The sequence below is a fragment of the Schistocerca americana genome, chromosome 1, assembly GCF_021461395.2.
Source record: "Schistocerca americana isolate TAMUIC-IGC-003095 chromosome 1, iqSchAmer2.1, whole genome shotgun sequence".
NCBI lineage: Eukaryota > Metazoa > Arthropoda > Insecta > Orthoptera > Acrididae > Schistocerca > Schistocerca americana.
Genome location: NC_060119.1, coordinates 514791537 through 514816901, shown reverse-complemented (window position 1 = coordinate 514816901; position 25365 = coordinate 514791537). Strand labels below are relative to the sequence as shown.

General features: G+C 41.7%; 1 protein-coding gene across 1 annotated transcript in view; it reads right to left on the bottom strand.

Moving 5' to 3' along the window:
- LOC124569763 (glucose dehydrogenase [FAD, quinone]-like) overlaps positions 1–25365 on the bottom strand; it is an 85234-nt gene that overhangs the window by 1862 nt on the left and 58007 nt on the right. The window lies entirely within an intron of this gene.

Genomic DNA, 25365 nt, shown 5'->3' with positions numbered 1-25365 from the left:
TGATGTATGTGTTGCCAAGAAGATGTTCTCATGTCTAAATATTTGTTGACACTTTTCTGCTGTTGTCTTGCTGCATGCATGTTCACTGATTGCTTGAAAGTCTACTGGCTATCATCATTTTTATAGATAGAATTTTTCTGACGTGTTTCATGTGTCACTTCCCACAAGGTTTTTATCACAAAAGAATCAATATGCTGAATGAAGAAAAGATATTTAAGGAAAATAACACTCTCAGAAACTTCTCCCAGACATTCAAGTGTTTGCTAAAACTGAAGTAGTCTAGAAAGTATACAATTTACTTATACACATTACACCAAACGATCAACAAAACATCAGTTCTTTTTTTATATGTATTCATGCATTGGCTATTTCGTTAAAAATTACACCATTCTTTAACTATGCTCCTTATCTTAAGCATACCTTTGTACATAATAACATATACAGGGTGTTACAAAAAGCTACAGCCAAACTTTCAAGAAACATTCCTCACACACAAAGAAAGAAAATATGTTATGTGGACATGTGTCTGGAAACGCTTACTTTCCATGTTAGAGTTCATTTTATTACTTCACTTCAAATCACATTAATCATGGAATGGAAACACACAGCAACAGAACGTATCAGCGTGACTTCAAACATTGTGTTACAGGAAATGTTCAAAATGTCCTCCGTTAGCAAGGATACATGCATCCACCCTCTGTCACATGGAATCCCTGATGCGCTGATGCAGCCCTGGAAAATGGCGTACTGTATCACAGCCGTCCACAATACGAGCACGAAGAGTCTCTACATTTGGTACCGGGGTTGCATAGACAAGAGCTTTCAAATGCCCCATAAATGAAAGTCAAGAGGGCTGAGGTCAGGAGAGTGTGGAGGCCATGGAATTGGTCCGCCTCTACCAATCCATCAGTCACCGAATCTGTTGTTGAGAAGTGTACGAACACTTCGACTGAAATGTGTAGGAGCTCCATCGTGCATGAACCACATGTTGTGTCGTACTTGTAAAGGCACATGTTCTAGCGGCACAGGTAGAGTATCCCGTATGAAATCATGATAACGTGCTCCATTGAGCGCAAGTGGAAGAACATGGGGCCCAATCAAGACACCACCAACAATGCCTGCCCAAACGTTCACAGAAAATCTGTGTTGATGACGTGATCGCACAATTGCGTGCGGATTCTCGTCAGCCCACACATGCTGACTGTGAAAATTTACAATTTGATCTCGTTGGAATGAAGCCTCATCCGTAAAGAGAACATTTGCACTGAAATGAGGATTGACACATTGTTGGTTGAACCATTCGAAGAAGTGTACCCGTGGAGGCCAATCAGCTGCTGATAGTGCCTGCACACGCTGTCCATGATACGGAAACAACTGGTTTAACCATAGCACTCTCCATACAGTGACGCGTTCAACGTTACCTTGTACAGCAGCAACTTCTCTGACGCTGACATTAGGGTTATCGTTACTGCACGAAGAATTGCCTCGTCCATTGCAGGGGTTCTCGTCGTTCTAGGTCTACCCCAGTCGCGAGTCATAGGCTGGAATGTTCCGTGCTCCCTAAGACGCCGATCAATTGCTTCGAACGTCTTCCTGTCGGGACACTTTCATTCTGGAAGTATGTCTCGATACAAACGTACCGCGCCACGGCTACTGCCCCGTGCTAATCCATACATCAATGGGCATCTGCCAACTCCGCATTTGTAAACATTGCACTGACTGCAAAACCACGTTCGTGATGAACACTAACCTCTTGATTCTACGTACTGATGTGCTTGATGCTAGTACTGTAGAGCAATGAGTCGCATGTCAACACAAGCACCGAAGTCAACATTACCTTCCTTCAATTGGGCCAACTGGCGGTGAATCGAGGAAGTACAGTACATACTGACAAAACTAAAATTAGCTCTAACATGGAAATTAAGCGTTTCCGGACACATGTCCACATAACATCTTTTCTGTATTTGTGTGTGAGGAATGTTTCCTGAAGGTTTGGCCGTACCTTTTTGTAACACCCTGTATAAGGGCAAGAGCCCCAAAACACTTTCAGAGTAGTTAATGCTTATATAGTGATCATACTGTGTTTATACTGTGATTTTTGGGTAAATCTGATTACTGATCTTTCATAAGGAACACATGTACACTGATAGACTATGTAAAGTGAAACAAGACTTAAGGCAGTGCTGAAAGGTGTTACAAGAACTGGGACAGATGTTCAACACTGTAGCGTTCAGTGGCAGTGGATGCACATGCTGTAGTCAACTGCAGAGTATGATTCAGAAATACTTACACATGAACATATCGCTTTGGGAAGGATCAAATCATACAATTTACCCTCATACATTTAAAGAGATACATTTTCTGGACTTAATGAAGAGTTAGTTAGTTATATATCCCATAAAACATTGGAACTATTGCTCTATCGAAATGATGTGGCATGAGTCAGTTCAGTAGACACACATACACAATTAATGATAACATTAATGAACATATTATTTATAATTCTATGCATGTAATTACACTTAAAAACTACTTTTTTTATAGGCAGCTATATTTTTAAACAAACATTCGTCCAGAGAATAAAAGGAGTTGTCCAAGAGAAATGATTTTAGGCTAGATTTATAACTTCCTTTGCTGTCTGTCAGAGATTTTGTGTTATTGGGCAAATGATCAAAAATATTTTTTTGCTGTATACTGAACTACTTTCTTAGCCACTGACAGATGTATTAATAATCGGTAATAAAGGTCGCTTCTTCTAATGTTGTAGGCATGGACATCACTATTCTTCTCAAACTATAAGTAGTGGAACAACAAGGCTATCACCCTACTCTCCATTGTTGACAAATTTTTTCAAGATGGTGGATTCAAGATGGCGGCGATAGGAATGGCAATGTCGCAATGATGTCATGACAGGAAGTTCAAATTTTGGTGGGGAAAAAGGTTCCTTGGTCTGCCTCCAATAACCCAAGAAAATGGCGGGAAAAAATGTCACTTGGGCTACCTCTACTAACGTAAGTCATCCGACCGCCACCACTTCCTAGAAATTGGTGGGGAAAGGACTCAGACTATGCTGGGCTGCTGGATAGGATGATGTAAGTCTTTAATTTGCATACAGTGTTCATTTAAACAATTTGAGGCAGTAGCTCCATGCAGTATGTGGATGCTATCGATAGGTGGGACTACACTAGGCATGGCCTTCACCTCAATAGGAAAGGGAAGGGAAAACTGTCTGGGTTGATTGCAGAAAACTTAAGGGGGGACACTGTCACAAGTGGTAAAATACCAGTGTCACAGATGTCAGAGGGATGCCTTTTTTAGGATAGGGAAGGAGGAAAGAAAACGAGTTCTGAGAGAGATTGGCAGAAACACTCAGTTTGAGACAACAGATGAACAGGAGTCAGATTTTAGCATACAGCCTCCATTTAAACAATGTTTAACAGAAAGTAATCAGAAACTGCCAGTTCGTCTTCATCAAAGCAGTTATAATCCCATTAGTATGCAGTATCAGTTAACTTTATTACACCAGAACATTCTGGGACTCAGAAATAAAGTTGATGAACTACTCATTTGTATTGATCAAATGAATTTATCTAACGAAATTGATATAATCTGCCTCTCTGAACATCAAGTAACCAGTGGTATAGATATGTTAGACATTTCAAGATTTAAGCTAGCTTCCTACTTCTGCAGAGTATATATGGATGGAGGAGGAGTTGCCACATTTATTAAAAACTGCCATAAAGTCAAGAACATTGACATTAATAAATTCTGTTTAGAGCAGCATCTAGAAGCATATGCAACAGGAGGAGAGTTCCATAACAGATCCTATATAATAGTAACTATCTACTGAGCACCTGCAGGAAATTATAATCTACTCATAAATCATCTAGAAGCTCTTTTGGGTTATTTTACAGGAAGAAACAAAGAAATTTTGATTTCTGGTGACTTTAATACAGATTTTCTAATGCAATCTTCCAGTAAACATTTACTACAGTTAGTAATGTTGTCTTTCAATCTAACCCACACTGTAAACTTTCCAACTAGGATCACTAAATCCTCAAGGACAGCCATTGATAACATTTTTATAGACAAATCAAACGAACAAAATCATATAATAAAACCTGTTATAAATGGACTATCAGATCATGACATGCAGCTCCTAGTTTTAGATGTAAATTCTAAGCAGATTATCAAGACTGCTAAATCTGAGTGCAGGAGAGTAGTCAGTCAACCAAACATTGAGTGTTTTAGAAAACTGCTCAAAGATATGAACTGGAAAGATGTTTATAGTGCTCATGGCATGAATGAAAAGTATAACACATTCATGAACAATGTCAGTACCATGTTTGAAAACTGTTTTCCTCTAAAAGTTACCCAAATTAAACAGAAGTCTATAATAAAACCATGGATTACACAAGTAATAAGGATTTCCTGTAAGACAAAAAGGAAAATGTATCTGTCGACCAAGAATAGCTCCAATGCTCACGATTTTGCTAAATACAAGGAATACTGTAAAATATTAAAAAAAGTAATTCAGATATCTAAATAAATGCACTATGAAAGGAAGATAGCAATGTCAGGGAACAAAATAAAAACAATATGGGATATAGTGAAAGAGGAGACTGGTAGAACGAGAAAGGAACAGGAGCAAATAGCATTAAGGGTAGATGACACATTAGTAACCAATGGGCATAGTGTGGCAAATCTATTTAACAAGTACTTTATATCCGTTACTGATAGAATGGGATTGTCAGGATCAGTAAATAATGCCCTTGAATATCTGAAACTAACCTTTACAAATAGCTTCAGGTACATGAATATGTCACTCATTTCACCAAAAGAAATAACTTCCATAACAAAATCTTTAAAAACAAATCATTCAGGTGGTTACGATGGAATATCAACAAAGTTAATCAAGGCATGTTCTTGTAAATTTAGTACTATTCTAAGTTACTTGTGTAACAAATTAATTTTAACTGGGACATTTCCTGACTGTATAAAATATGCAGATGTTAAGCCACTATTCCAGAAAGGGGATAAAGAGATACCATCAAACTACAGACTGATTTCACTTTTGGCAGCGTTCTCAAAAATTTTAGAAAAAGTAATGTAAAGACAGCTTCTCAACCATCTGACCACAAATAACATATTATCGAGAACACAGTTTGGATTTCTGAAAGGTTCTGATATCGAGAAGGCTATTTACACCTACAGTGAAAATGCACTTAATTCATTAAATAACAAATTACAAGCAGCAGGTATTTTCTGTGATTTAAGGCATTTGATTGTGTGAACCACAACATCCTCTTAAATAAATTAGAATTCTATGGTGTCATGGACAGGCCGGCCGAAGTGGCCGTGCGGTTAAAGGCGCTGCAGTCTGGAACCGCAAGACCACTACGGTCGCAGGTTCGAATCCTGCCTCGGGCATGGATGTTTGTGATGTCCTTAGGTTAGTTAGGTTTAACTAGTTCTAAGTTCTAGGGGACTAATGACCTCAGCAGTTGACTCCCATAGTGCTCAGAGCCATTTGAACCATTTTTTTGTCATGGACAACGCTGAAAAATGGCTTCAGTCATACCTCGCTAACAGGAAACAAAGGGTGTCAGTGCAAGGGACTAGTGAATTAAGTCATCAGCCATCATCAGAATGGGAAGAAATTACATGTGGTTTCCCACAAGGATTCATCTTAGGGCCATTGCTTTTTCTTGTGTACATTAATGATCTCTCATTAGTTACATTGCCAGAAGCAGAGTTCGTTTTGTTTGCAGATGACACAAGTATTGCAATAAATAGTATGTCGAGTGTAGTTCTAGAAATATCTGCTAATGATATTTTCATGGATATTAATAAATGGTTTAAAGCCAACTCACTGGCATTAAACTTCGAACCTGTAAAAGGTTTCCACCCAGCATATGCATAAAGTATGAAGAAGAGCAGATAGAAGAGGTTGACAGTCTTAAATTCCTGGGATTACAACTTGATAATAAATTCAGTTGGGAGGAGCACACCACAGAACTGCAGAAACGCCTTAACAAATCTATATTTGCAATTCGAGTGTTAGCAGACATAGGCGACATAAAAATGAAAAAGCTTGCATACTTTGCCTACTTTCATTCCACAATGTCATATGGTATAATATTTCGGGCTAACTTTTCAAGTCAAACAAAAGTTTTCACAGTCCAAAAGCGTGTAATACGTATAATTTGTGGAGTAAATCCACAGACGTCCTGTAGAAACCTCTTCAAAGAACTGGGTATATTAACTACTGCCTCTCAGTATATTTACTCCTTAATGAAATTTGTCCTAAATAATATATCTCTTTTTCCAACAAACAGCTCAGTTCATACATACAATACCAGGAACAAAAATGATCTGCACAAGGACTTGAAAGCACTTACTTAAGTTCAAAAAGGGGCCCACTACTCAGGAACACTCATCTTCAATAATTTGCCAGCAAACATAAAAAATTTATTTGCAAATAAAGATCAGTTTAAAAGGAGCCTGAAAGACTTACTAGTGGCCAACTCCTTCTACTCCATTGACGAATTTTTTAATAGAAACAAGTGATGTATTGTATATACTCATACTATTAGTGTTGTTATTTCAGCTTAAAAATGATGTATTGTATATACTCATATTATTGGTATTGTTATTCCAGCTTAAAAAAAAGTTACATGTTCCACATCTACGAGGATCTCCTCAGTACAGATCTATGGAACGAAAAACTAATCTAATCTAATCTAATCTAACCATGAGGTCTGGAGTCCAACTGACCTTGTACACAGTACTGCCACCAGAGGGCACTGTCATCCCTTCTGTGACGTAGTCCAAAGGATGGATTTCACATAGTACAAAACACTCTCCCCGACATGCTTGGAGTCACGCTACATAGCCTACAGACCTGAATACTACTCGTAAATTATCAAAATAATGCAGCACACTGATGTATAGACACGTAAACAACTCGTAAATTACCGAAATAATGTATTGCACACCTTACAGAGCTACAAACTACTCTTAGATAACCGAAACAATGCATGTAAAACGCTCTGCAGACACGCTCTTTGTCAAAATAATGCATTGCACAGTCTACAGACACGAAAACAACTCGAAAATTGTCAAAATAATGCATGTAGAATGCTCTGCAGACACGCTTGCTAATTGTAAATTGTCGAAATAATGCAGTGCATAGCCTACAGACCTGCAAAGTACTCGTAAATCACTGAAGTAATGTGGTACACTGATGTGTAGACACGTAAACAATTTGCAAATTGTCAAAAAATAATGCATGTAAAAGGCTCTGCAAAAGAGCTCATAACACTTAAACAGCCGAAAATAATGCACAACCAGTCATTGCACATTAAAAACACATTCGAACTATTGTCAACCGAAATGTATTAGAGGCTCAAAAGCAAGCATGTGACAACACTGCCGACCCCGCACAGGTGATTTGTTGGGTTAGCCGCCGGAAAGATGAATGCAGGGGTGCAAGCTATTGCTCTCACGCCTCTGCCAGATACTGCCAGTAGGTGAAAGCCGCGTCTATTTTCGGGTATACAGTTAGAATTCTTCGTGAGTAATACTGACATCACATGTCTATGTAAATAAGAGCCAAGTCACCCTCAGGACGTTCACGTGTTTACTGTTACTGGCGTGATGCCTGCCTCCCTGCTGTCCAGCAAAGACCTAATAATTAGCAATTATTTCTTAACGACTCACCATCATAGGCACAGACAAAAGGTTCTCAAAGTTATACTGACGTCACAGGTCGCGCTACAGAAATCTGTTGCAATGCTTCCCAGAATAGCGCATGGTGCATTGTTCCTAGCAATCCTAATGGGACATGTGAGGCGCCTCTTACTGTTACTGACGTCTACCTGCAAGTCCAGCTTAAAGTGCGGCTCACTCGCACAGGTGCAACTGAAAGGCTCTTAGTGTTATACTGACGTCACATGTCTATGTAAATAAAAGGCAAGTCTACCCACTGGAAATAGTAAAGTGTTACAGCAATAGTTAACAGTCACTTTTGTAGTAGATTTCATGATGTCTCAGGTTCTCTCTATGGATATTCTTGTCCTAACAGGAGCTGTTTTCAAAAATAGCCCAGAATAACACCGATTGCATTCTTCCTGATGGTCCTAACGAGGCAACCCATGTGTCACGTGTTACCCCTCCTGGAAATCGCGACGTCCTGCTTTCAACATATGTCTCAGAAACAGTAAACGTTCACACCACTATGCAGAGGCTCCTACGTCCCAGCACAAAGGATATCTTGCGAATGAATGGAGCATTGTCAGCGGCTCTTACTGAATTTACCCACCAAATTACTGATGCTGCTGGTGTGAAAGCACTATCTGCCTTTTTCTTTCTTTCTGCTGGCGAGACTTTCAGTGGCAAAACTATTTTGTACAGATCGCCATATTGCAGTGGCAGTTAAACCCTGCAAAAGGACCTTCAGATCGTCAAATATAGAAAGGCACTCACTCAATTGCACTTCTCTGCCACTGAGAACGGACCATGAATATTAGAGCATGAAACCGATCTCCAACCCAGCAATATTTCCCCGTGTACCACGTCGATGTAGTAAACATACAATTCGTATCCTGCACCATACAAAATCACCCATTTTGCATCATGCATACAGCTATCGAAGGCCAGACACTTGTACATATACTGCAAAGACAGACAGCAGAAGCACATGCATCATACATATATTCCTCAATGCACTAGACGTTTCCCGCGTGGTCCCGCAGTCATCCAATGCAGCCAGTGGTCACACGTCATCTGCTCCCGACTCATGACCAGAGCGCCCTCAGTGGAGCAAAGTCACTCTCTGAACTGTTGTAGAAAGTTGGGGTCGGTTCCTGTCGGCACAGAGGCGTTACTCTTTCTGGCCCTGACCTGATTGCTTGCTTACTTTCTACAGCCATCTCCAGACACTGTGATTACATGAACATATGTAATTTGACATGGTTTGGCAGAATATCAAGCCATTTTCACGAGACACTCGTACATATACTGCGAAGGCTGTTGTACAAAGGCTGGGTCGGTTCCCCTCAGTACAAAGACGTCACTACTTCTGGTCCCGACCTGCACGCTTGCTTGTTTTCCACACCAATCCTCAGATTCTGGGATTACAAGAACACATGTATTTTCACATGGTTTGCGAGAATAATATACCATTCACGCGATACTTCTCAATATCAAGCACATAGCAAATTGCATGCATAGCAGTATCACTCATGCAACATAATTCCGAAGATGTAGAATGGAAATTATTTCCCTAGAAACAAGACACTTTAGCCAGGTGTAGCGTGCTGTAAACCACTGAGTAACTAGAAACTTATCCCCTCTGCAAAGACCTTTACATTTTGTTTGTTGTTTTGGTCTCAGTCCAGAGGCTGGTTTGATGCAGCTCTAGATGCTACTCTATCCTGAGCAAGCTAATTCATCTCCTAATACCTACTGCATCCTACAGCCTTCTGAATCTGCTTAGTGTATTCATCTCTTGGTCTCCCTCTAGGACTTTTACCCTCCACAACTCCTTTTATTCAATGGACGAATGTTTGTTTAAAAATATGGCTGCCTTTTAAAAAAGTAGTTTTTGAGTGTAATTACATGCATATAATTATAAATAATGTGTTCATTAATGTTAGCATTAATTTCGCATATGTATCTGTTAAACTGACTCATGCCACATCATTTCAATAGAGGAATAGTTCAAATGTTTTATGGGTTATGTAACTAACTCGCCATTAAGTCCAGAAAATGTATCTCTTTAAATGTATGAGGGAAATTAGTGATCCATTGATGCCTCAGAACATGTCCTGCCAACCGATCCCTTCTTCTAGTCAAGATGTGCCACAAATTTCTCTTCTCCCCAATTGTGTTCAATACCTCCTCATTAGTTATGTGGTCTACCCATCTAATCTTCAGCATTCTTCTGTAGCACCACATTTCGAAAGCTTCTATTCTCTTCTTGTCTAAACTACTTATAGCCCATGTTTCACTTCGATACATAGCTACTCTCTACTTTGACCATCATCAGTTATTTTGCTCCCCAAATAGCCAAACACTTTTAATACTTTAAGTGTCTCATTTCCTAATCCAATTCCCTCAGCATCACCCAATGTAATTCGACTACATTCCATTATCCTCGTTTTACTTTTGTTGATATCCATATTATGTCCACCTTTCAAGACACTGTCCATTCTGTTTAACTGCTCTTCCAGGTCCTTTGCTGTCTCTGACAGAATTACAACGTCATCGGCGAACCTCAAAGTTTTTAGTTCTTCTCCATGGATTTTAATTCTTACTCCGAATTTTTCTTTTGTTTCCTTTACTGCTTGAACCGCTTGAGATGGTACAGTGGATAGCACATTGGACTCACATTATGGAGGTCGACAGTTCAAACCTGCATTCAGCCGTCCTGATTTAGGTTTTCCATGATTCCCCTAAATTGCTTCAGCAAATGGCAGGATGGATCCTTTGAAAGGGCATGGCCGACTTTCTTCCCCATCCTTCCTTAATCCGCTGGCACTGTTGACCTCCATGTTTGGTCCCCTCCTCCAAATCAACCAACCAACCTACCTACCAAGACTAATTAAAGAAGTAAATTATAAAAGCAGACTAAAATCTAGGTGTGTAACTGCTATCCTTCTGACATGTCACGAATGGATGCTGAAGCCTTAATGAGTTGTGTGGTTGGCTGTTCAGAAGAACTGAAAACTGTAAACTGCCTGAACTTACACTTACAGTTACAACTCTAGATTAAACTTCTTAAATAGAAAAATATGTACGAAATTTAACAAATATACACTCCTGGAAATTGAAATAAGAACACCGTGAATTCATTGTCCCAGGAAGGGGAAACTTTATTGACACATTCCTGGGTTCAGATACATCACATGATCACACTGACAGAACCACAGGCACATAGACACAGGCAACAGAGCATGCACAATGTCGGCATTAGTACAGTGTATATCCACCTTTCGCAGCAATGCAAGCTGCTATTCTCCCATGGAGACGATCGTAGAGATGCTGGATGTAGTCCTGTGGAATGGCTTGCCATGCCATTTCCACCTGGCGCCTCAGTTGGACCAGCGTTCGTGCTGGACGTGCAGACCGCGTGAGACGACGCTTCATCCAGTCCCAAACATGCTCAATGGGGGACAGATCCGGAGATCTTGCTGGCCAGGGTAGTTGACTTACACCTTCTAGAGCACGTTGGGTGGCACGGGATACATGCGGACGTGCATTGTCCTGTTGGAACAGTAAGTTCCCTTGCCGGTCTAGGAATGGTAGAACGATGGGTTCGATGACGGTTTGGATGTACCGTGCACTATTCAGTGTCCCCTTGACGATCACCAGTGGTGTACGGCCAGTGTAGGAGATCGCTCCCCACACCATGATGCCGGGTGTTGGCCCTGTGTGCCTCGGTCGTATGCAGTCCTGATTGTGGCGCTCACCTGCACGGCGCCAAACACGCATACGACCATCATTGGCACCAAGGCAGAAGCGACTCTCATCGCTGAAGACGACACGTCTCCATTCGTCCCTCCATTCACGCCTGTCGCGACACCACTGGAGGCGGGCTGCACGATGTTGGGGCGTGAGCGGAAGACGGCCTAACGGTGTGCGGGACCGTAGCCCAGCTTCATGGAGACAGTTGCGAATGGTCCTCGCCGATACCCCAGGAGCAACAGTGTCCCTAATTTGCTGGGAAGTGGCGGTGCGGTCCCCTACGGCACTGCGTAGGATCCTACGGTCTTGGCGTGCATCCGTGCGTCGCTGCGGTCCGGTCCCAGGTCGACGGGCACGTGCACCTTCCGCCGACCACTGGCGACAACATCGATGTACTGTGGAGACCTCACGCCCCACGTGTTGAGCAATTCGGCGGTACGTCCACCCGGCCTCCCGCATGCCCACTATATGCCCTCGCTCAAAGTCCGTCAACTGCACATACGGTTCACGTCCACGCTGTCGCGGCATGCTACCAGTGTTAAAGACTGCGATGGAGCTCCGTATGCCACGGCAAACTGGCTGACACTGACGGCGGCGGTGCACAAATGCTGCGCAGCTAGCGCCATTCGACGGCCAACACCGCGGTTCCTGGTGTGTCCGCTGTGCCGTGCGTGTGATCATTGCTTGTACAGCCCTCTCGCAGTGTCCGGAGCAAGTATGGTGGGTCTGACACACCGGTGTCAATGTGTTCTTTTTTCCATTTCCAGGAGTGTACTACTATGAAGACACAAGAAAAGCTACTTACATAAGCTGCCACTGTGAAGATTTGTAACAGACGACAGCAGGGGTTCTTAAAACACTACAGTATTTTTTGTAGTAAGCAAGTAACATCATATCTTGATTAATATGGCCTTTATATAAAGTTTGTTTTTCCATTTACATAAGATTTTAATTCTCTTAGTTATACATACCTTACTTGTTTTTTTTTATTTTCTGAATTCTTTTTCTGAAAAGCTATTTTCATATATTTGCACAAATGTAGTACGGCATAAATTGAATCTATTATTAGAATCTCTTTCCATATATACCTCATTCTATGCCTTGGCCTTAAACTTACTACACAGACATTGTACCGTATTCTCATTAATAGGCCTCACTGCTTTGTATCAACATGCCTCAAAGCTGTAAGGTGCGGTACTGCTTATTTCCACTAATTGTGCATCACTATTAGACAGTCTCCTAACAGTTGCATACATATTAATTGTTTCAGCCTGAGAACTGACTATAAAAATGTTATCAATCGGGGTCATACTATCTTGCTGCACACGAGTTAGAAAATTAACTGTTGAAATTAGATCGAAACACTTAAATAATGATCCAGATCATATTCTGTCTGTATCTTTTAAGAAATTTACACTGAAATCTTCACAAAGTACAAAATATTTCTCCTTTTCTGACAGCTCGCTTAATAATGCATCTAGATTTCTCATATGTAGCTGAAAGTTTTCTAGAGTGGATATGTAGGCTGTTACAATTTCCAGAGAAATATTCTGTCATAACATTCACTTGCAAACGCTTTTGGTCTCTTATATACATTAAATAATTTTTTAAATTTTTCGATGAGGGAAACTTTTAGATAGGTTACAGCTTCTTTTTCTATGTTAATTCTACGCAAAATGATGCTAGTCTACAACTCTTGATATTGAACTTCTCCATCTCTGCATTTAGTATTTATGTGATGAACAGAGAGTCATAGAACAGTAATTGGGCAAATAGACCACCACCCTTCTCTCCATTGTTGATAGATTTATTCAATATGACGGATACAGGATGGCGGCCACAGGCGTGGTAACGTCACAGTGACATCATGGCAGGAAATTCAAATTTTGGCGGGAAAATAGGTCGCTTGGGTTACCTCCACTAACCTAACTTCAGCAACCCCCCTACCCCTCCCTTCCCCCTTCATCCACAAGCATCCCGGATCTGGAAATTAGCTGGGAAAGGACTCAGTCTGTGCTGGACAGAATGGATGTAAGTCTTTATTTCGTATACATTGTGTATTTAAACAATTAGAGTTGTCCATCCACTGTGTTCACCATGAGGTCCAGACACCGCCTGATCTATTCCAAAGCACCACTACCAGAGAGCGTCATTGCCCTTCCCCACCCGTCCTGTGACAAAATAAAAGATGGTAGTATGTGGAAAAATGGTGGGAAATTCGCTCAGTCTGTGTGTAGGTGCTTGACTGCGAGGATGGACATAATGGTTTACTGTGTGTATTATGTTTTCAATGGATGAGATTTCTGTGTTGGAGAAAGAGAAGATTAATGGGTACAATAGCTGCAATCATGCAGCCGACGACTGTGTCGATAACCACCTCCACGATGGCTTGGAAAGCAATGATATTTGGTGAATGTATAAAGAAGAAGAATACGCTTCATCAAGTAATAAAGATGCATCAGGATGGGTCTAAGTTACACTTTGCAACTTATGCTGATAATAGCATGTGCTGTAATTGTAGATCATTCGATAAAACTTCGGTCAGTCTTCTGAAGCACAATAGGCAAGGCGTTCACGCCAGAGCCTCTGCGTCTGCTGGAGGAGAAGCCAAGTGCTGGGCTACTGGCACCACCACGTGGTAGCCGCAGGGGCGGCCGCATGCTAAGCACACCCTGTCTCATTTGAAATACCCACAGCCTTCCTCCTTCCCATCCCTGGCGCACAAATACCCTTTGTCGTTGAACATGAACTGCTCTGGGAGTTATTAAATCTGGTGTTTAAGCAGTATGTGGAATACTGCCATATACATTACTTGAAGATGTCACAGGAACTAAATATAACACTGCACAAAGAGAGAGAAAGAGAGCTTTAGCAGATGGTGCAAAAATATTTAAATAATTTGCTACTTAAATACACATTTTATTCCAACGATAATCACCACCACCACACTTGAACATGGACTCCAAAAAGGATTGCAGCACACTTGTGAACCCACCCCTGAGACACTTCATGTGCTTTTGGGGGTAGTACCACAGCCTTCCCTTGTCTTTGAGCACAGGCTGCTTCATGAGTTATTAAATACAGCTGGACATTACTATAAATATAGTTTCAAAAAAGATCGCTGCACAGTAGTGTGCTTCAATTTTGCGATGTATGCTGCCACCCTCAAACACAGACTCTAAAAAGATCGTAGGAAGCTTGTGAAACAACCCAGAGATATATTGCAAAATTTTGTGGGAAACAGATCCTGAAACCGATATCAGTCACGATACATGATTTTACAAGCCAAACGATGATTTTTGGAAGACGAAATAAATGTCTCTGTAACTCTATAGAGGACAGTCACCACTTTTCGAGTTTTCGCTGCTTCTTTGAAAGCACTATCAGAGAAAGAGAGAAAGAGACATTTCTGAGTTCTACAGCTGGTGTGTTGTTCATCATCATTCTTAAATGGTGAGTGCACTTAGTTTATATTTTCTGGTGGAGTGAGGGACGTATTTTCCTCACTTCTTGAAGCCCACACTTGCGTGTGTAAAGATGGGACAATCAGAACAATTACACAAACAGCATTCGAGGAACTGTCCCACAGACGAGAAATATACCTGCAATTCTGGATGAATGTTTGATGCCTTTCAGCTGCTGATCTGGTGATGTTCTAAAGCCACAATGGCAGGTGAGGGACAGCATACTGACAGTCTGAAGGACGGGAGTATGGACAGCTTGGTCTTGTCTCTGAACACTCAAACACAGAAAACATTACATGACTCTCAGATGTCACAGAAATTGCCAAACATATCTAACCCCATCTTCTTCAAATCAGTCTGCAGAGGCTCCTATATCCTCACATAGGATGACATCATGGAACTTCTTGTGAATGGAGCATTCTGGTTGGTTCTTACTGAATTTACCTGCAAAACTGCTGCTGCTGCCAGTGGAGGAGCACTGTCCGCCATTTTCTCTCGCACCTCGCAGCACTACATTTTTCCCCTGAGGAAGAGAGATGTAATCTTTTTACAAACCATCAGACATTAAAAACACGATCCTAACTTCTGTGTTACTGAAGCTCTACATTAAAAGTAGTCTTGTATCTACAGGTGCATATAGTTATCGCTAACAATATCCATGTTAAGAAATATACAAGCTTTATAAATCCAGGTATGGTATCAGTCCCAAATGAAGTGATCCTTCACACAAATGCCATGGCACTGACTATAGGTAGTGATTGCAGAGTGTGTATTAACAGACTGAAAGTGTACTTGCACGTTACTGGCAGTGTAAGATTATAATAAAACCATCGAATTTAGAATGTGACTTGGATAAGGAACTTGGCATTAAGCCAGTATTTGCAACTACCTCATGCTGCTGCTAGATACTTATCATGCTAACAAACAGTATATGTAATGTATCCTACAACAATGCAATGTCACAGGTTCTGTAATTGATCCACTGGGTTATAGGTGAAAGAAGTGGGTGTGCTATGCGATGAATCACTTTTTTATTTTAAAAAAAAAAGCAACACTAGATTGAGGTTGTGTGAAATGTACAAAATCCTATGGCTTTTCAGATCTATAGTTTTACACTTCCTGGTAGAAATGCTATCCGCAATTGGGAATCAAGTGTTTCCATTCAACCACATGCATATGTAGGATCCTATGGAGATTTCTTTTAGTGAATTGATGCAACAGTATCGTCTTTTTTGACGAGTCGGTGGAAATGGGAACCTATTGTCGTAGCTCTACCAACTGTGTACGATGTGTAATGCCAACGCCAAGCAAAGCTTTTCCTGCAACATGAGATAGTAGAAAAGACAGTACATGCAGTCACAGGAAGTGGGTGAAGGACAAGGATTTTGCTACTGCATTGCAACACATCTCCACATTATATACAGGTACTGCTGTCTGAAGGATATCTGCATTCCTCAGAGTGCATTCAAGTCTGTCACCCAAATATTCTCTCTCTATAGTCGTTATTTTGTACCATCCAACAGAGAAAAACACTACAAACAATAAAAACTCAGCTAACATCCTTCATCTGACAAATGTCGTCTTTGTGCTGGCATCAAGCATATGTGACGATCCTATTAAACATACAGGTACTATTCCATTGGAGCAGGTGACCAGTGATCGAAGTCACCTTCACAAACTAGTGTAAAGTGTGATCGCTTGTACTGTAGGAGGACCATTTCCCCCCATCGCAAGAGAGGGTTTCTGTTTTGTTGTTTGATACATTGTATTTTCTGCACATCTAAGCAGTGTATGACTACAGCTTTGTACACCGCCATAAATTCTGTTTCTTCCACCACAACTTTGAGATCTGGGTCAGGTTCTAAACTGACACTAACATCTATTGATCCAATGAGTCTCACAGAAAACTGGACATTGGATGGTATAAATTATGCTGCTGCTCCCATAACACACACACAGGATGACTGAAATAAAAGATGTGATGTTCCTTATCGACAAAAATGCGGAAGACATCACAATGTATAGAAACTAGATCACTGTTTTGGTGCTAGCCATCCGTATAAGTGGTTGTCCCTCTACCAAGAATATTTATCTCAAACAAATGATGTCAGTCAATCAATATGATCAACAGTGTAACAGTGGACAGATGGGATGGAAAAGACACAATCGAGGTGCTGCAACAAGCATCATAGTTGATAGTGTGATCAATCTGAGCAATTTTACCATTTTATTTTTCCATAATTTCAACACCAACCAATGACATGTCAGCATGTTTCCCCATTTCTGTATCATCATTAAATGACCCTTCCCCTACTTCGTGAGTACCATACACTAGATTGTAAATGTAGATAGATAACTGTGCTGCACATCTATTCATCATCAAGTGTGTTAGAGATTGAAAGACCTCCTGGGTTGTCTTTGACCAACCCTCCCTGCAACACTGTCATCGATTTAATTGCAGCTGGCCAGACGTAGACCACTACATTCCACGTCTCATGAAAGAACAGAGCGAGCTGAGTTTTTAACTGCTGTTCCACACCAATATTCCTCAAGGCACCCATCCATGTGCACAAAATCTCTCCATACGCGCGCATGTTGAGCAGTTAAGCACCCGAAATCAGTGTGTAGTAGATATGAAAATGTTATGATGATATAACAGATGGTTAAGAAGAAGAAAGCTTGTGGTTTAATGCATGATGGATCTCCCGACAGACCGAGCTTTAAGCATTTGACATACATCACCTGGCCTATCAATTCTGAAGTATTGTTCAAATGTCAGGGGGCAGTACCAAGAAGGTACTGGTAAGGAATCAGACAAACACGTAGCAGCAGTGTTAGACATGTGAAATTACATGACATGCTGCCACTAACTCCATAAACAAGACATCTGTCAAGCAGATGTGTACACGGGGATTTGCATTACCTCACAAACACCTGCCGCTAACTTTGAATCACCATAGTTATGAAACTGGAGACTCCATTTTATGCCCCAAGATGCGGCAGGCTGCCGAAATAGGATGGACACGTTTCGTCATCATCACACTTGAGTTGGAAGACCTCTGATTACTGTGGTATGGATAGGTTTGCTGTTAATGATCGCAGGTAGATAGTGCTCTAAGTCACAACAAAACACGCAGTTGTGTATGAGTAGAACACAGATTATACCACACAACTGACACACCCGACAGAACAAACGAAAAAATGAGTAAATCTCGAAAATGCTCACCTGCTCCACTGGATCAATACCTCTACGTTTAATAGGATCGCCACATATGCTCGATGCCAGCACAAAAACGGTACTTGTTCTCGATATCTACATCGGAAAACAGGGATGCAGTAAAATCTTATCGAGTTCTCTGTCAGATGAATGACTTAGCTGAGTTTTTCCTGTTGTTGAGTTTTTTCTGTTGGATGGTACAAAATAACGATGACAGAGAAAGAATGTTTGGGTGACAAATGTGAATGTACCCTGAAGGATGCAGACCTCCTTCAGACTGCAGTACCTGTAAGTCGTTTTGAGACAAATTACAATGCAGTAGCAAAATCCACCATCTCCTAGTTCCTGTAACTTCAAGTACTGTCTTTTCTACTACCTCGCGCTGCAGCAGAAAGCTTCGCTTGGCGTTGGCCTTACACATCGTACAAAGTTGGTGCAGCTGCAACACTATGCTCCCATTTCCACTGAGTGGTCAAAAAAGACCATCCTGTTGCATTAACACAGCTCACCCTGTTTCTCCACAGGTTGCAGAAGGTCGTAGATAGAGCACCCTCCGACTTCTGCTCAGTTCCGACTCAAACTCAAAGGGGACCATCACATGGACAAAGCTGCAGTGGGGTGGGGGGGGGGGGGGGGGGGGGGGTAGTGACTGAGAAACTAGTTACAAGATGCACAGGGATTGTCTAAAGCCACACTGGAATTTTACTGTAGCAGATAGGTTCGAAAGATATGAGATTAGCACCAATCTGATTAACCAGTGGCTGTAGCCATTAAAAGACATTTCCATAGGATCCCACGCAGGTATTGGTTGAATGGAAACATTTGATTCCAAATTACGGTCAGTATTTCTACCAGAAGGCGTAACACCATAGATCTGAAAACGCAGAGGATTTTCTACATTTCTTACGACCTCAATCTAGTGGTTTCCTTAAGTGATTCATTGTGTGGTACACCATCTACTGCATGTGATCATTGTCAGTCAACCATCATCCTTCCTTGCCTATAACTCAGTGGATTTATTACAGAACGTGTGACATTCCTTTGGGATAGAATGCATTACAAGTACTGTTTGTTAGCATGATATGTATCTAGTGGCAGCATGAGGTAGTTGCAAATACCGGCTTAATAGTAAGTTCCTTATCCAAGTCACTTTCTAAATTCGGTGGTTTTCTTACGAGCTTACACCGCTGGCGAAGTGCAGGTGCACTTTCAGTCTGTTAATACACAGCCCGTGATCACTGTCTACATTCAGTGTCACAGTATTTGTGTGAAAGACCACTTCATTTGGAAGCAATACCATACCTGGATTTATAAAGCTTGTATAGTTTTTAACATGGATATTGATAGAGATATTTGTATGCACCTGTAGAACCAAGACCGCTTTTAATGTGGGGCGACAGTAACGTAGGAGTTGCGATCGCGTGTTTAACATCTGATGGCTTGTATGAAGATTACATCTCTCTTACTACGTCACAATGGTACCACTTGCGAGAAGAACAAATGAGGCCTATCCGTCCATCACCGAGCCGGCCGCAGTGGGCGTGCGGTTATAGGCGCTGCAGTCCGGAACCGCGGGACTGCTACGGTCGCAGGTTCGAATCCTGCCTCGGGCATGGATGTGTGTGATGTCCTTAGGTTAGTTAGGTTTAAGTAGTTCTAACTTCTAGGGGACTGATGACCTAAGATGTTAAGTCCCATAGTGCTCAGAGCCATTTGAATCGTCCATCACCGATTTTCCCTCAGCTTTTGATATCACCAGCATTTAGTTACTAGCGAAATGTTATACTTAGTAGGGCATGTGTGATAGATTCTCTGTGATCGGCGGCCTTATAAAGTATGTGACTGTGGAGAGTGTTACAGCAAGTGATGAGAAAATGATTATGTCGTCTCATAAGGGGAGGTATGGATTCGACGTGGAAAATTGCGATAACCGTAAGGGGAGTGAAAGATTTTTTTACGTGATAAATTACGTCCAGTCATAAGGATGATATAGATTTTCATATTTCCAGAGCCACAGCCGTCAGGAGAGGGTATTTCCGATACTTCGCTCGTTGTTGATTGTCATCAGATTGAGACTGCACTCGTAATGATTATTGTGACTGGTTTCCTTGGATGTTTTGCCTGGTGTTCAGGGAGCGCATGGTAGCAGTAGTCTGTGAGCTGCCTGAAATAGACGGACTGGAGTACAAGAATGCAACTCACCCAACCGTGTTGCCCTTTAGTTGAGTGAACAGTAAACTAATACTCAGTACGTGTTGGGCAGCCTTCGTGATCACGTGTGTTCCTAGATAACAGAATACAGCATGCCATTCTCAATGGAGAGAAGTCTTCCGAGGTAAAAGTGATTACAGGTGTGCCGCAAGGGAGTGTCGTAGGACCGTTGCTATTCACAATATATATAAATGACCTTCTGGATAACATCGGAGGTTCATTGAGGCTTTTTGCGGATGATGCTGTAGTATATCAAGAGGTTGTAACAATGGAAAATTGTACTGAAATGCAACGAATTGACGAATGGTGCAGGGAATGGCAGTTGACTCTCAATGTAGACAAGTGTAATGTGCAGTAATAAATAGAAACAAAGATCCTTTATCATTTAGCTACAATATAACAGGTCAGCAACTGGAAGCAGTTAATTCCATAAATTATCTGGGAGTAGGCATTAAGAGTGATTTAAAATGGAATGACCATATAAAATTAATCGCCGGTAAAGCAGATGCCAGACTGAGATTCATTGGAAGAATCCCAAGGAAATGCAGTCCAAAAACATAGGAAGTAGGTTACAGTACACTTGTTCGCCAACTACTTGTGTACTGCTCACCGGTGTGGGATTCGTATCAGATAGGGTTGATAGAAGAGATAGAGAAGATCCAACGGAGAGCAGCACGATTCGTTACAGGATCATTTAGTATTTGCGAAAGCATTGCGGAGATGATAGATAAACTCCAGTGGAAGACTTTGCAAGTGAGATGCTCAGTAGCTCGGTACGGGTTTTTGTTGAAGTTTCGGGAATATACTTTCACCGAGGAGTCAAGCAGTATATTGCTCCCTCCTACGTATATCTTGCGTGGAGACCATGAGGATAAAATCAGAGAGATTAGAGCCCACACAGAGGCATACGACAGTCTTTCTTTCCACAAACAATACAAGACTGGAATAGAAGGGAGAACTGATAGCGGTACTCAAGGTACCCTCGGCCACACACCGTCAGGTGGCTTGCGGAGTATCGAAGTAGATGTGGATGTAGATGTTCTCCATGGAAATTTGAGAAGATGCAACACGGACGTGTGTTTGGGTGTTGGACAATTATTCCCTGTCATGTATATTGGCTCTCTGCTTCTACTTATTTCCTGTCTTTATTTGTTTGATGAAACATCGATTGTGACGTGTGTTGTGCGCATCTAGATGGTGAAAACCAGGTAGAAGAGACGTTTGCTAGTTCTCTAGACATGAGAAACACCTTAATTGACTTTTAAAGTACAAGAATGATTTGGAATATGTTATATCACTGACACAGGTATTCGTTAAAAAAATACGAGTGGAACTACCCGTTTTCTCTATTTTTTCGGTTTTTCGCGTAAAGATATTCATAGATGAGTTTCTAGTTACTCAGTTCCACCTCGCTAAAGTTTCAGACTTCTAGAGATATAATTTCGACTCTTTATCTTCGGAATTATACTGTGCAAACGATCGTTAACATACTGCTATGTGGCTGATATCGATAACTATCGGTAAATGGTATGGCATGTGAAAATACTAATATTTTTGTAATCCCAGTGTCTGGAGACGGCTGTAGAAAGCATGGCACTATGCAAGCAAGCAGGTCGGGGCCGGACCAGTAACGCCTTTGTGCCAGCGGGACCAGCCCAGCCTCTGTTCACCAGTTCGAAGAGTGATCACAGTCCGCTGAGGGCGCTCTGATCGCATATTAAGCAAGCGTGTGCGGAGGCAGTTGACTCGTGCCTGTTGGCCGCGGTGAGTGCCCGACCCACCTCGCTGGAAAAATGTATTCGTGCGATAACTACATACGGTGCATGTGCTCATACGATACTGCAGTGCGTGTGTTATTCTGATTACGATTCAAAATTCCTTAGGACACGCGTGCATGTTCGAAGGAACAGGCACTATGGCGACTACAGCCGTTATGAAATACATTAAACATATTCGCAATTGCCAATAAGGACGACCATCAGCTGTAGAATGGAATGACGACAATGAAAATTTGTGCCGGACGAAGACTCGGACCCAGGTTTTCCGTTTATCGCGATCGATAAGCGGGAAATTTAATGCATGTGCTTATGTTTTGCGTGTGTGTGGGGGAGGGGGGGGGGGGAAATCTGTCTGTCCTTGCGGTATACATACGAGTGTCAGGCGGTTGATAGCTATATGCAGGATGCCGAAGTGATGATTTTGTATGGTGCAGGATACGAATTGTGTTTACTACATCCATATGGTATGTGGTTAAATAGCCTGTTTGGAGATTAGTTTCACACTGAAAAATTCAAGCTTTGCTCAACAGTAGCAGAGCAGCGTAATTGAGAAAGTATCTTTGGCAGTAGTTTCTGTATTTCGTGAGTAGACCTATTTTGCGGATTTAACTGTCAGTGCAGTATGACCGCTGTATGTTTCTTTTAGATCTGTACAAATAGTTTTGTCACTGAAAGTCTCGTAATTTGTTCATCTGGAGGAAATGGCGGACAGTGCTCTGACACCAGCAGCAGCAGTTATTCGGCCGGTTCCAAATCGAAAAATTCAAACTTTCCTCAAGACTAGCAGAACAGTGTAACTGAGGTAGAGTCTGTGTGTGATTTTTTCCATATTTCATGATCTGCAGACCACTTTTGCAGGGTTTTACATTCAGTGCAATAAGACTGCGGTATATTTTCTTTTTATCTCGATCTGTACCAAATAGTCTTGCACTGAAAGTCTCGTAATTTGGTTATCTGCAGAAAACGGTGGACAGTGCTCCCACACTGGCAGCAACAGCAGTTTGGCAGGTAAGTTCAGTAAGAAACAGTCAGAAAGCTCCATTCACAAGAAGTTCCATGACATCAGAGAGTTACAGGACATCCTTTGTGAGGGCTTAGGAGCCTCTACAGGATGGTTCAAACAACACAGTGGCAAGGTATCTAAGCAAAGTTCTGAGAGTCACGTGATGTCTACTTCGTTCGAGTGTTCAGAGACCATTGAGGTATAGTGACGAACACCACACCATCTGTAAGACTCAGAAATTTCTCTCTCTCTCTCTCTCTCTCTCTCTTTGGTAGTGTCTTCAAACAATATACGAAAACTCGAGAAGTGATGAGCGTCCTGTTTAGACTTACAGAGATATTTATTTCGTCTTCCAAATATCGTCGTTTTGGCTTGTAAAATCAGGTATCGTGGCTGATATCGGTTTCAAGATTTGTTTCCCATAAAATTGTGTGAAGTGTCTCTGGGCTGTTTCACAGGCGTGCTGCTATCATTTTTCGAGTCTGTGTTCTCATTTTTCGAGTCTGTGTTCAAGTGTGGTGGTGGTGGTCTTTATCCTCACAATAAAATGTGTATTTAGGTAGCAAATTATTTAAATATTCTTGCGACACCTGCAAAAGTTCACTTTCTCTCTCTTTGTGCAGTGGTACATTTAGTTCCTGTGACATCGTCAAGTAATGTATATGGCAGTATTCCACACATTGCTTAGACACCAGATTTAATAACTCCCGAAGCAGTTCATGTTCAACGACAAAGGGTATTTGTGCACCAGGGATGGGAAGGAGGAAGGCTGTGGGTATTTCAAATGTGGCAGGGTGTGCTTAGCATGCGGCCGCCCCTGCGGCTACCACGTGGTGGTGCCAGTAGCCCAGCACTTGGCTTCTCCTCCAGCAGACCAGAGACTCTGGGGTGAACACCTTGCCTATTGTGCTTCAGAAGACTGACCAAAGTTGTATCGAATGATCTACAATTACAGCACATGCATTTATCAGTATAAGCTGCAAAGTATAACTTAGACCCATCCTGATGCATCTTCATTATTTGATGAAGCTTATTCTTCTTCCTCATACATTCACCAAATATCATTGCTTTCCAAGCATCATGGAGGCGGCTATCAACACAGTCATCAGCTGCATGATTACAGCTACTATACCCGATAATCTTCTCTTTCTCCAGCACAGGAATATCATCCATTGAAAACATAATACACACAGTAAACAACTATGTCTATCTTCCCATTCCAGCAGCTAGATACAGATTGAACGAATTTCCCGTCACTTTTTCCCATACGGCCATCTGGGATTACATCACTGGAGAGGTGGGGGAGGGCCAATAAATCCCTCTGGTGGTGGCATTTTGAACTCTATCAGTTTGATTCTGGACCTCATGGTGAACACATCGGACGGAGCTACTGTCTGCTACAATTCAAATTGTTTAAATAAACAATGCATACAAAATAAATACTATCCAATAGCCCAGCACAGACTGAGGCCTTTCCCACCAATTTCCAGATGGGTGAGGGGACAGGAGGGGGGCAGGTAAGGGGGGATGGCAGGAGGGAGGTGGAGTTAAGTTAGTGGAGGTAGCCCAAGCGACCTATTTTTTCGCCAAATTTGAATTTCTGGCAAAGACGTTACTGTGACATTTCCACATTCATGGCCACTGTCTTGGATCCGCCATCTTGAATAAATTTGGCGACAATACAACGTGGAGTGGTGCTCTGTTAGCCATACTACTTAGAACTTCTGTCGCTCCAGAACTTCCCCCATCTACTAGGCATACAAGGAACACATACACACCTCGTTTTTCAGCCTTTTAATGTGTCAATGAAATAAATTAACTTTTCTTTTCCTGGAAACTGGTACACATATTTTGGTACTGTTCTTTTCTAATTTATTTCAGGACTATCTGTTTACAAAATGACTCTAAACTAAAAAACGCGCCACTGTCACACCAGTAATCACAGGGATTTTACCTTTCGTGTTTGTGACCAACTTCCAACTTACGGATCATCCTCGGCTAATGCGTCCTTCTCCACCTGTTTAGCTGAGGTCACACTTTGTGTATCCCTATTTCCCTATTGCAGCAACAGGTACTGCACAAATATGAGAGTTTGTTTCAGTCAAAAGCAATCCATTCATCTTTGTTTACAGGGCTGACTATTGCATGAACCCAAGGCTTTCCATGGCACTGCAAAACCGTCACAATCCCCGTAGGAGTGTGTGTCATGCTGCACCTAGATCC